The 13,407-nt window shown below is 42.2% G+C and overlaps 1 protein-coding gene across 2 annotated transcripts in view; it reads left to right on the top strand.

The window, feature by feature from the left end:
- USP40 (ubiquitin specific peptidase 40) overlaps positions 1-13,407 on the top strand; it is a 3,368,940-nt gene that overhangs the window by 1,973,175 nt on the left and 1,382,358 nt on the right. The gene's annotated exons all lie outside the window — the stretch shown is intronic.

Consider the following 13,407-nt stretch of genomic DNA (forward strand, 5'->3'; position numbering starts at 1 on the left):
CGTCTTCCATTGCTGCAGTCCATATCCTCAGTCTTTGATTCTCATTATCAGTTCTCTGCATTGCCTGGGTGTGAGACTGAATACAAACAAATGAGTCTATCGCTTTACTTCCATCAACTATCTTACAATGGTATCTCAAAAATGTATGGACACAGCTCATCTAAATGGAAAGTGGATACAAGACAAGTGGCCTGCCAGACTACAGCATCTACATATCAACATGAAGGAGATGTTAAGGTCAGACAAGACAGGCCAAGGATGATTGATTCCTCATCTGTTATCTCAGACATCCTTTGTTCAAGCAGTTTCTTAGAGGTTTTAGGCAGTCTCAGCAGTTGTTCAAAACAAACTATTTCTAGGTGGATTGGCTTTTGCATTGCATTGTATATATTGTTCATGTTTTGGTGCAGGTATTTTGGGCTCTACATTTATGGTAGGTACAAAACTGTACTTTTATCCATACCTGGACAACTGCCTAATACAGGATATTTCCCAGGAAGAGATAAAATGCTCATAACTGCGTTTCTTTATGTCTTACCAGTCTGGGCACCTCTGTTAGTGAAACTCCAGTTTTGTCCCTTCACACGGGAAGACCCTTTATGGAATAAATGTCGATACCAAGTAGAGCAGACTCTCTCCCACCAGAAAGTCTTTCCCCGCTGATCTCCTTTCTGCAGCTATTGAAAAAGGCCTGCATAACAGCCTGGATCATCCAGGAAATATTTGGGTTCATGTCCACTTCCATCATCATGGTTCCTGTAGCCAAGCTGCAAATGATGCAGATCTGTTGTTACACATGTAGGATATGGCATCAGTAATTCCATCCAGTGGAGCAGGTTCTACAAATCATACCTGACATTCAGCATTAATAATTCAAGTGTTTATATCCCAGGAATGCTGGTTTTAATACTTCTCCAGGGATCCTAGACACTAACCATGAAAAGTGCACATAGAAACACTGGAACTTAGGGGATTATGGAAACTCCATGACAATACCAAACATATTACTGTTTGTGATATATTAGAATTAATTTGTATACTTCAGATATTCAAGGTAACTTGGAAGCCAGGAGTCCTAAAAGTAGTGGCAAACAACACTGCAGTCATCTAATGCAATATCAGACAAGGTCAGCTCACTTTTACCAGCTTTATAAAACTGGCCTGTAACCTGGCCAAGTAGCAGAATTTACACTGTGCTGGCATTTTACATCATCCAGGCTCAGAATTCACTGGCAGAGTAGCTGAGCAGGTCATCTCTAATCCTCAAAATGGAAACTAGATCAGGGGATCTTCCACATTTTCACTCTTGACACTGGGAACTCCAGAGGAAAAGCTGTTAATACCACTTCAAATTTCCCACTTCAGAAATTCTGCTGTACTCATGCAAGCAGGCTGGACAGTAAATGCTTTTTCAGTCCAATAGGACAGAGGGCTTCTTTATACCTTCTCTCCCTTTCTGTCTCACACAAAGGTCTGAGAGCAAGAAAAGACAGAGCAGATTGCCTTCCTAATAGACCTTTTTTTTGGTCATGACAATACTGGTTCTCTCAACTAGTACATTTATTTATTCTTCTCACACCATGCCACCTGATAACTCCACAATGGGAGGGAGTTGCAATACATTCAGAAGTAAAGAGCTTTAAACTGTCAGCCTGGAGGCTATGATCTTGATCCCATGGTGAGATTCATTCCCAAACTAATATAGAAGTCAGGAAGCCTGCCAGTAGGACACCTTAACCTGTCTAAAAGGAATGGATATAATTCATAGTGAGATAACCATGCCATTCACAGTAATGCAACCTCAATCCAGGCTTTCTTGCTGTATTTGGCATGTAACTCTTGAACTAAATGGAAGGTCATGCAGTTTCTCTCTTCTCAGTTGCCAGCCTCTCAGCACTTGGTCTACTTAGGTAATATAACAAGATTGCTTGATTCTCACAGAAAATGTACTGTTACTTATCTTGTCATAAGCTATCTGTGAGAGATGCAAATATTAGCTAAGACATGAGTTATCACTTTCACATGTGAACAGAGTCTGTGCACACTACACTCCTTCGCAGCACTCTACACAAGTACATTGAAAATTATCATACGTTGTGGCTGTAAAAAAGTAATTGCCTAAGCCTCTAAAGAAAACCAACACTAGGAGTTAACAGAAATCAAACACTACAGCACATGCTACCACATCCTTAGCTGAGGGTCACGAGAAAAAAAGCTTCCCCCAAACACTGTGCACATAAACCCTATTAATAAAATAAAAAATAAAAATATACTACTCTCATAAGGCTGGACAAAAATAGGGTGAAAATGAATTGTCTTTCAGGTGCCAGAATCTGTGATGTTGCAAGGGCCCTTAAGCTAAATGAGTATGACTATGACAAGATGGTGGTTCATGTGGGTGTAAACAGTAAGCAGAACCTTGCAGAGACATTTATGAGATCTCCATGCATGTCACAGATGCAGGAAAGACCCTGGTATTGAACATAATCCTTCCTTTTCCAAGAATGATGCCGAAGTACAAAGACAAGATGATTAACTTCAACAATTGGCTAAATAAATAGTGCCATTTGAGGGGATCCACTATGTCTTTGCTTGGAAAGAGTTGTTGCACAGTCGTGTTTGTTTTGCCAAGGACAGCTTGTACCTCTGATTCCTAGACATCTGCATGCTGAGTATAGCCCTTGCTACCTCTTAATGCCTTTTTAAGCAGGGTCCAGCTAATGGCTCTCCCACCCTAAAAAATCAAAACAAATCAAGGACTGGACAATGTCAAGGGAGCACTGCTCAACCCCAGGAGTTTTAACAAATTGCCTGTTCTTGAGGCTTCCTGCATTTGGAGAGCATTCATGTGTGTATTATTAGTGAAACATGGTTAGACATGCAGAAAGCACTCCTTTTATACCAGGGTTTTACACCTACCATGCCTTTAGACCAAGTGAAAAGTACAGTGGGTATTTACATTTGTTAAAGACCACATTACATCAAGGCAGATTCCTAGAGACCTGCAAACCAACCTTATTGAGATACAGATCACTCTATATAAAAATTACTGTCAGATCATAGCATGTTATAGGGCTCCTCCAGTGTCTTCTAAAAACAATGTTTGATTCCTAAGTGTACAGGCTTTAACTACCTGTCAGTAAATTGGTATACCTATACCTCACATGTAGGTTATGCCCAATATTCCTTGATTTCATAAAAAAAGTTGTTGTGTTCATACCATAACATTCCATGTGTGTTGTCCATCTCTACCTTTATTCTCAGTGATGGGTCGAAGAAGCCTTACTTCTGGAGGCCAAATCCACTTTGTAATAAGTAATTAAGGTGTGTGGCTTAGCCCATGTTGCTGCAGCACAGATACTGTCGTATGAAAGCCTTGCTTGAAAAGCTACTGAAGTCACAACTGATCTGGTGGAATGTTGTTGGGGTTGGGAGGGTGGCCTAATGGTTAAGGTGTTGCACACAACTTACAGTGGCAGGGTTTGAGTCTCACAAGGGATAATTGGCTAGGCTTACAATGGCTTGCAAGGGCAGTTAGCCTAGTACTAACCTATGAAAAATCTATGAATGTGTTTTGACAGGAAAGGGGAGAGGTTTGCTTTTTGAGGAGTATATATAAGATATACAAAGGGCAAGCCATCTAGACAATCTAACTTTTGAGACCTGTAGACCTCTTCTAGTCTCAGAGTAAGCTACAAAAGGTTGATCCGATTTCCTAAATTCTGAAGTCCTGTGCACGTAGAAATGCAATTGTCTATGTACATCCAGAAGATGTAGAGAGTATTTGCCTTTGTTTTGGCAAATAGGGAAAAAAAACAGGTAACTCAGTAATGTGGTTTAGGTTGCTTTCCGACACGACTTTGGAGAGGAAAGAAGGATTGGTACGTAAAGAAACTCTATCCTTATGAAAAATTAAATATGGATGTTCAGACGAAAGAGCTTGTAGTTCTGATACTCTTCTAGCTGAGGTGATAGCTACCAAGAAAAGTGTTTTCCAAGATAAAAATTATAAATTGAGTGTCAGGAGAATTTGTTGTAATTTATGGTAATTCCTAGTTTAGAGCAAAGATGAAGTGCATAATCTTTTACTTGTTGCAGCAGAAGCATAGTTGGGGCAGTTATGAGCCAGTCATCCAAATATGGAAACACCTGGAATCCCTGGTGTCTGAGGTGCTCTGAGATTTCCTGAACCACATCTTCCCACTACCCCTCTGACCTTTTGGATATGGTTTAGTAGGTTTGGAAAAACATACTCCAACAGCAGATAGGGTCACCATGTTGCTCACACTGAGTTAGCATTTTTGACTTTTGGCCCGAAAAGAGATGAGCCATTGAAGGGAGCATTAACAAAGGAAGCCCCACCCTGTTGCTCACACTGAGTTAGCATTTTTTGACATTTGGCCCGAAAAGAGATGAGCCATTGAAGGGAGCATTAACAAAGGAAGACTTAAAGGGCTCCACGAAATTGCAAAGGCACATCAAAGCCTACTTCCTTATAGAGATGCCTGATCCTGCTGCCCTACTCATTCCATCTGCTGCATAAGAAATGAGTCTCATGGACAAGTTAACAACTGAATTGATCTCTGCATTGATCTTATCTGCCGCCACATCAGCTACAGCTCCTTTGAGAGAGTCTGATGACTCTTTCAACAGGTCTCTCTGTAATCTGGTGAAGTGAGTAAGGTAATTCAGCAATCTCAATATGCAAGCCACTGAAGAAAAGACACAATTCCCATATCTATCCATATTCCTTAAATCCTTATTAGGAGGATGGATAGCGGAACTAGTTTCGGAGAGTTCCTCCTTCATGGCTGCCACCATGACATTCACTGCTACACCCTTTGTGAGGAAAGCTTGATCCTTGGGTGCTGTAATGTACTTAACCGGATTCATGGATCCGGGTCCCAGGACAACATGTCTGTTCCTCATCCAGGACGCCGTCTGTGCTCAGATTCAAAGTCCGGGTCCGGCCCGTAAAAGTCCGCTCCGCATCTTGATCTCAGGTATTGACGCCCCGCCAAGCAGCAGCTGTTGCCCATGCCCTCAGTCTTTCTTGCCAGAGATTTTTCGAAGCAAGCTGTTCGCAAGTGCCGGGTCGAGTGGGATCAGAATTTTTTCAGCGAATACGAGAAAAAGGCTTTAAATGCTAGTCTAACCTGTGGGAGGGACCTTTCTCAGCCTCATGATGTCACTTACTGTCTGCCTAATTGTTTAACCAGCCCTCATAATGTAGCAGCCTTTTCGCCTGTCTTTCCTTCTGCCCGACACGCAGCCTACAGTACCGGTCGGAGTTTGCAGAACATTCTTCGCTCTTCAATTGTTATACGCCGTCACCACCTACAACCTTGCAGAACAGTTTTTCGGTCTGAAAGACCGACACATTGTCGTGTGAGGTTTCCGCTACAACCACGCAAAGGCAAAACCGCTGGTAAGACCCCGGTTCGGCCGTGGAACCGGCTGAACTGATATAGGTACAGTCAATCTGCTTACATTTGAGGCCCCTGCTGCACATTGAATCTACTACAGCCGACTTACATCTGCACTTGTCATTGACTAGCCCCCTGAATGTCTCTCTGAAAGCACGCAGGTGCTGCCACTGACTGAGCTGCCATGTCCATTATGCCTGATGCCTGCTAAAGCAGCCAAGTTGCTACTGGGCCTGCAGCTTAAACCACCTCAACCTTCGCCAGCTTCCAGCCCCAAATGCTCCTGCCAAATCAGTGCCTGTTAAACCACCCTCCTTCCCTCCCCACCCAGACCTCAAGAAGATTTGAGACAAGAGAGACTCTTTCTCAGCTGAGCCCAAAAGCCTCCCCTCAGATGATCAGGGCATGCCCAGGACATTACTGACCAAACTGAGCTCCTGATTCACTCTTTGAGACCTTGATGCTGAACTGACCATTCAGACATTTTCCTCCAGAAGAATCCTCCTTCATTCGAGCTCATGCCACAAAAGAATTCCAGTCCCAGCTACTTCCTCTCCTGAAGAGCCTTTGAAAGCAGCTTAACCAGAACCTTCAGATTCTCTCAGGCCCTTAGAAATTCCTCCTTACTTAAAAGGTAGGCTTCCCTTTCAATGATGTCTGCTCTCACTCAGACTCATTACCCCTCCTTCTTTGCCAAACCAGACAGATTTCCAGCAGGTGCCTGACACTCAGACCAGCCCCCCCAAGGCCCCCTTGCAGACCCAGTAGACTACAAACCCACACTTCATCCCACCCTGCCAAAGGCAGTTGCTAAGGCCCCTGCATAAGGGAAGCACCCAACCATAGCAGCATAACCACCTTCTAAATACACTCAGCTACTCTCTAAAGCAAGAGTTTTAAACAGCCAGTTTTACATAATACAATACCCTTCAGCTTTTATTAGCCTTGATCACATGATACTAATCAGTTGACCAAATGCTTGATTTGTGAAGAATATGTAATAGAATGGTAAAATATGGAGCAGGTTATAAAATATTCCCTTAAAAATGGGCCATAAATATCTCTCTTCAGTGGGTGAGCCATCCTTTAAAATGATGAGCCATGACTGGCACAGTGATGGGCATGTATGAACAAAGGAGCAAGCCAAACTCAGAAAGGCATAAAAGCTAGCTAAGCAGATGCTCCTATGGATAAGACAAGTTTGATTGTTAGATGCCTGCCCAGCAGGTTAAGGAAGAAAATGGAAGAAAAGGCAAATCAGTTCAAAGAAAATGGCCAAGATTTCCTGCAGGTTCAACCCCTGTTTTTTAGCAGGAACTGCTTCTCCAGTCCCTTCCCCTGACTCCTGGCCAATTTCCATGCCATTTTTCCTAGACTAGAAGAGGCAGAAAGGCAAAGATACACGCAGAGAGGCAGCAGAGGACGCAGACCAGAAGGGCAAGGGCAGGACTACAGCCACAGCACAGCAGCAGAGGCATGGCAGACCACAGTGATCTCATACTTCAACTGCCACAGTGACTTACTTAAATAACCCACTCCAGGAGCAAATAACAGTCTAATTTTGCAAAGAACTGGCAACTACATAACAAACTGGCACCACATCTGCAATAACAACATACAGGTTACCGGGATTACACTTCCACACTATACCCCACTTCCACACTATGCCCAAATCTCAAAGGATCAAAAAATCTACTTCCAATCAAAAAAATGGAGTTTTACAACATGAGCCGGAGAAAAAAGTACCTGCAGGAGCGGAAAGAAAGGGGTTTCAGACGACTTCTAGTTCCCTGTTGAAGGAAAAGAGAAAGTCAAAAAATCTGTCCACCACAAACCACCTGTCATAACCTGTCCAATTCAAAATTGTCCCCCACAGCAACCCAGTAACCCTACAGGAGGCCTACAGGTCGCTGGTAAGGAGATCTGGTGAGGTATACCAACTCTCCCTATCTTCACTGCAATTCCTGCCGTCGTAATTTCATTTTTCCAGCAGGAAAATTAATAATTCCTCAGCATTGCCTTTATTTATCTATCGCTTGCCTTTTGTTTATCAACATGCCTGTATCAATCAGTACCTGCAAATGTACTCAATTCATTTGACCAAGGCCCGCAACGACTGCCCACTTTACCAAAAATACCTGCAGTTGACAAACAGAAATTTGCAAACAAATTTACTGCAACAACAGATTCATTGTACTTCACGTATTGAAAAGTCAAGCACTGATATCATCCCAAACAAACATTACACAAGAGAATTACCAAATTTGGACAAGATGGCATTCCTAACTACAGACAACAAAAGAACCTAACTACAGAAAAACAAAAAGAACTCCTGAACAAACTCTTGTCAAGAAAGTTCTGCAAAAAACAAACAAGAACAAAGCATCATGCGGCTTTTTGGTTATGGCCTTCATGCTTCATGGAGAAAACTATGCAGGTACCTACTGGATAAGAAACAGAATGTACAACCCTACACAGCCTCAAACAGAAAACACACTAACAGCCTCGGAACAACAGGCCCACTAATTCCATGCTTAAATTTAATGCTGGCCCAGTGGAGTCACAGAGATGTCAAGCCCTTCCCTTCACAGATGTCAAAGCAAGCCAGGCATTACAACAGATGCTTCAGACCTAGGATGGGGCCGCAATTCTGGACAAACTTATGGGGGGTGGTCACCTGCTCATCATCAACTGCAAGAAAACATCAAAAGAAAAACTGGCTCCAAACTGGCTATCCAAAGTTCAAGACCATTTCTCAAAGGAGCCAGCTGTTGATCAGGACAGACACACACCACAGTCATGTGGTACATCAACAAAACATGGAGTACCTCTGGGCGCCCCCCTATGCAGAAACCTGTGGACTCCTAAGTACTCAGCTACAACATCCCTACACTAGCTACAACAAGATTTGTACCAGGAAACTAAAGCTAGACAGCGGACATTTAAGCAGGACCACATCAGATGCTCACACGCACCTGCACCACCCGGACATCAGACCCGACAGAACAAGAAGCAACACCGAAGAATCTATTTGAAATTCCTCACAATCACCAACTCAAAAAAAATTCTGCACAAGGGACATCCCACTACATCTCCAATGGGAAAAGTGGTGGCGCTTCCTCCAGCTGGAAGGGCCATATGCATTCCCACCCCTCCTCTCCCTGATACACAAAGTAATTCTAAAAAGGAAGAAGATCCATCCATAATCCTGATAGCTAGTTCCTGGCCAAGACAACACTGGTATCCACTACTAAAAGGCTTGTCTCTCGAACAATATGTGGCCAATACCCTGATGCCTTTGATGCTAACTCAGAACAACTACAGTCCATCAAGATACATGCATCAGCTATTTTTGAGCAGAATACAGCTTTGATACACCTGTTTTTGCGCTCCCTCTGCCTCAGAGGAATCAAGAATGTAAAACCTCCAAGAAATTACCTCCACCACCACACAGCTTGGGAACTAAAAAACTTTAAAACTACGTGCTAGATCACTTGAGCCAGCAGTAACAGCAGAGACTTACAACACCTGTCATGGAAAAACTTGCCCATGGCAAACTGCTTACCTCAGCAAGGAGTGGTTTCAGAGAGGTTTCAGAACTACAGGCCCTAAACCTTATACATCTTCCACCAAGATAGAGTATCCATGAGGCACTAATCCAACATCCTTGCCTAAGGTGGTATCCAGTGTCTAACCTACAGGCAATCCACCTACCTCTTCCCTTTCCCAACCCACAAAACAGAAAAGAAAGTATACTGCATACCTTTCTTGGACTACATAGACAGCAGCTACTACTACAAAACAGAAACCAAAGCAGCAGAAAGACTGACCAACTTTGCAAGGCCTATGCAACAGGAAGAGGAAAAAAAGCTTCAAACAGACAATCAATTAGGGGATGGGAATTGAACATTCTGTTACTTCTCCACATGGAAAAAACATCTACAGAAATATAAGACCTCATTCTACAAGGGCAACAGCCACCACCACAGCCTTCTACGAGGAGGAAAACAAAGACATTATTGAGGGCTACTGCTTGGACCCGTGCATACATTTGCCATAACACATAATTTATCTTTTTCCTCTCCTCCTAGTTGGCTATGGTATTTCTACCCCAGCTTGACTGCAGATGCATATCCATGAAGGACATAGTACAGTTTTTACCTACACCATAAATGTAGATGTCTCTATCCTTTTGGAAACATTGGCATCTATCCATTTTAGCCCTTCAGGAGGGCTTCTGGCATCTGGGGCAAGAAACACTGAGGAAGATGGCGCAAAACTGTACTTTTGGCATCCTAGGAATAGGCTTTGGAGTCTGGGGTCTCCCATGCCTTTCGAGATATTAACTGGATAAGGTTGTCAAATGTCGGAGTCGCCCAGGATGTTGGAGGGTGGGATCCAAAAGCCTTCAGGTATACCATCTCCTCAGTAGAAGGGGATGAGGACTGCCAGCCACCTCTCTGTTTCAGGATTTCTAGGATGTCTCCAAAGGAGACATCTTCAGGAGGCAATCGTGGGGACCATTCTGCTTCATCAAGGTCATTATCTGAAGTGACTGACTCCTGTGGGGAGTCGATGCTTCCTCTTGCATGTCCTCTTCTGAGGGAATTCTTCAGTGGGATATTGTAGAGAAGTTTCAGAAGGGGGCAAGTCCCCTGGAGAACATCCTGAGTCCTTGTATCCCTGTGATCCTGTGGATGAGGGTGAAGAGGAAAAGACACCTGTGCTGTAGAGGGAGAAAGCTCTGATGGAGACTGTCTCTGAGACTGAGGAGCAGTCATTGCCCTCCTCATAACCTCAAAAACAGACCACCCCTGCTCCGAGGAACTCTCTAGACCTGACAACAAAGATGTTGGGCCAGAGAGAACACTCAGCGACAGTGAAGGAAGTTCCGAGGAAGAGGAGCCAAACCCATCTGAGCCGAGCCCCCATAAGACAGTGTCGGATCCAAAGTGGCCCAAATCTACTCCATGGACCTGAATGGCAAGTGTTGGCTTCCAGAGGTTTCCTGCTCTGACTGGGCGGAAACACTCTGGGCAGACACCGGATCTGAAGAACCAATAGTTGGTCTCTGATCCAATACAGACACTAGCTAGATATCAAAGTCTTCTGGCTGTGAGACCGAGGGACAGCTCAGAGGAGGAGTAGCCGCCACTGGGGTAATACGAGTCTGATCCAACTCCTTTGGGTTTGGATCCAAAAGAAGCTTGGCCACGGCAGGTGTCTTAAGAAGCCTCTGCACCACTCTGTCCACATCTTCATCAGAGAGGCTCCTGATAGACCTTGTGGACAGTGTTGGTGATCTGGATCTAGCAAGAAAGGGTGATGGAAACCGAGTTGTAATCAGCTCCATGGATGGAGAACTGCTCCGATAATGAAACTCAGATGTCAGTGGGGACTTCGGGGCTGACTCTATGGATGTCTTCAGATCTGAAGGTTTGGAGTGATCCGAGGTGGTTCTCAGCTCTGTAGCAGTTGTCTGCTCCATAGGTATTGTTGGAGCAGACAACTTTCATTGCTTGGATCTCAGCTCTGACAAGGCTTTTGGAGCAGGAGATGACCATTTCCCTGACCTCTCAGACTTGTCAGATTTAGGAGAGGAGGGATTGATGAGATAACCTCAGAGAAGGGGGGGTTTAATCAATCCTTTCAGTGTCAACTTGTTTTAACATTATAATAATGCCCTTGAATTAAAGGCATGACAGAGCATGATTCTTACAAATGAAGAGGTCCCAAACAGTAAAATCAGTGTGTGCAAATCACTGAGGGGCGGCATCTTGCTGCATTTCTCACATTTCTTTAAGCCCAAAGGTTTGTCTTCCTTTTGCGACATGTTCGAAGGCAGCCTAAAGAAAGCACTGAAACAGAAAGTGCAAATAACTAATACAAAGAAATTATACTATTAAGCTATTTAAACTATACTAACAGCCATAACAAACTGTTCAGCAACAGTATGATAAGGTTAGTGAAGAAGGAAGGCCTCTAATTTAAATGGACTTCAAGGGGCAGAAGGGGGAAATGGAGGGAGAGGAAAGGGGAAGTCCTCTAAATTAAATGGACTTCGGAAAAGTAGAGAAATTCCTCTAACTTAAACGGACTTGAAACCAGTAGAAAAGTCCTCTAACTTAAATGGACTTTCAACAAAGGCTTAGTGACCATTCTCTAACTAAAATGAATGGGAACCAGTAAAGAAGAACTCACTGCAGTTATAATAATTCCAAAAACAATGGGAAGGGGAACACCTTGTAAGTAAAACGGGTGCGAAACAACACTCCTGTGTTCAAAAAGGGCACTAACAAAGGGAAGAAATAACGAAAAATTACAACTAACTATTAATTGTAGAAATATGAGAAAAAATGCAGTTAAAGAGAAAAATGTTTAATTGAACTTGGCCCTGAGCTTGCTTGAAGAACCTTCCCACAGCGTGGCAAATGAGATCTGGGGAAGCAGAGGAACTGCATTCTGGGTAGGTAAGAAGCCCATGAGCTGTGCTGAAGATTTTCGAGCTATTGGAAAGGCTGAGATGGATCTAACACATCATATCCCACCCATCAGTGAGAATAAAGGTGAGATTGACAATAACACGTCAGTAATTTTCGGGGTCAGATAGTCAAGTCAAGCAGTCCCTCAGAGGACAGACTATTATTGATCTGGTCCTTAAAATATTGCATCTGTGTACACTACCTCACTGTTCCCCGGTCAAGTCAGATTGCTAACTGTTAACCTTCAAAATCACCAAACCAACAAATTTAAAGTTGTCAAATGTACAAACCCTCCTACAATTGTGTGCTGAAGTCTCAAAGTTCAGTTGTAATTGTAACCCCCAAAATGTTTACCTGGTTCGTAGTTATGCATATAAATTCTATGCTCACCTTGAAAATTTTATTAATCTGACAGTCCCTACCAGATCTAAAAATGAAAAGCAGAAAAGCAAATCAGCCTGGTGGTCTATATGCATAAATAAACAGTGCAATAAAAGGAAAAAGCTTCTTAGAATTTAGAACTAAAGACCCAGAAACCAACGTCAGCATCAAAAAATGATTAAAGGTATTGAAAATTACCATCAGGAAAACAAAGGCATCCTATGAACTTAGACTAGTACTGGAAGCTAAGGATAATTACAAGTCCTTATTTACTTACATAAGGAAATTAAGAAATAACACCCAACAATTCCTTTAGAAACTTAATTTATAGAAATCCAACATATAAGACATGGATATTTCTTCTTTTCCCTACAGCATATACTCAAAATAATATTTTCACTTCAATTTCAGACAAAATGATTACACCTAAAGAAAACAAAATCTGATATATTGGTTTCAATTAATGAGTAATGAAAAACTGCATTTTGTTGATTATATCATAAGTAAATATGATTTAAGCAAAGATCTGTGGTTGGATGTGTCTTGCAAGACAGTATGTAGAAGGTAAACTTAAGTTAATGCAACCAAGGGTAAGAGATATTATCCCAAAATTAATTGAACGTTTAATAATAATAATAATAATAATAATAATAATAATAATAATAATAATAATACAACAAAACACACTGGGAGAGGGTCTGTTATCCAAATTATTTATAGTGGTGAGGAAAGAAACAAAACGTTGCAATGACAGTTATTGGAACTATTTTACTCACATTGATAGCAGACCTCCAGGTGAAGAGTATAAAAAATATTATTTAATATCTTCTAAACAGAAAACGTCTTCTCTTAGATGGAAACCTTTTACTTGGAAATGATTGCATATATCTTTCTTCACACCTTATAAAATTGAATTAATGTTTAAAAAGAAGCAAGTTTGTTGGAGAGCAGATTGGCAACACATGTTCTTTGATTGTGTTGTACCTTATTGGAATAACATCAATCTTTTTTTATAGGCTTTATTTGGGGACAATTTTATTTTATCTAAGTCATTAATTCTTTTTAATACCTGTATTACAGTGACATGTTTTAAAGTTTTGTTTAGTCACAGCATACAC

This window comes from Protopterus annectens, chromosome 6.part0 (assembly GCF_019279795.1).
Source record: "Protopterus annectens isolate FY-2018-M chromosome 6.part0, PAN1.0, whole genome shotgun sequence".
Taxonomy (NCBI): domain Eukaryota; kingdom Metazoa; phylum Chordata; order Ceratodontiformes; family Protopteridae; genus Protopterus; species Protopterus annectens.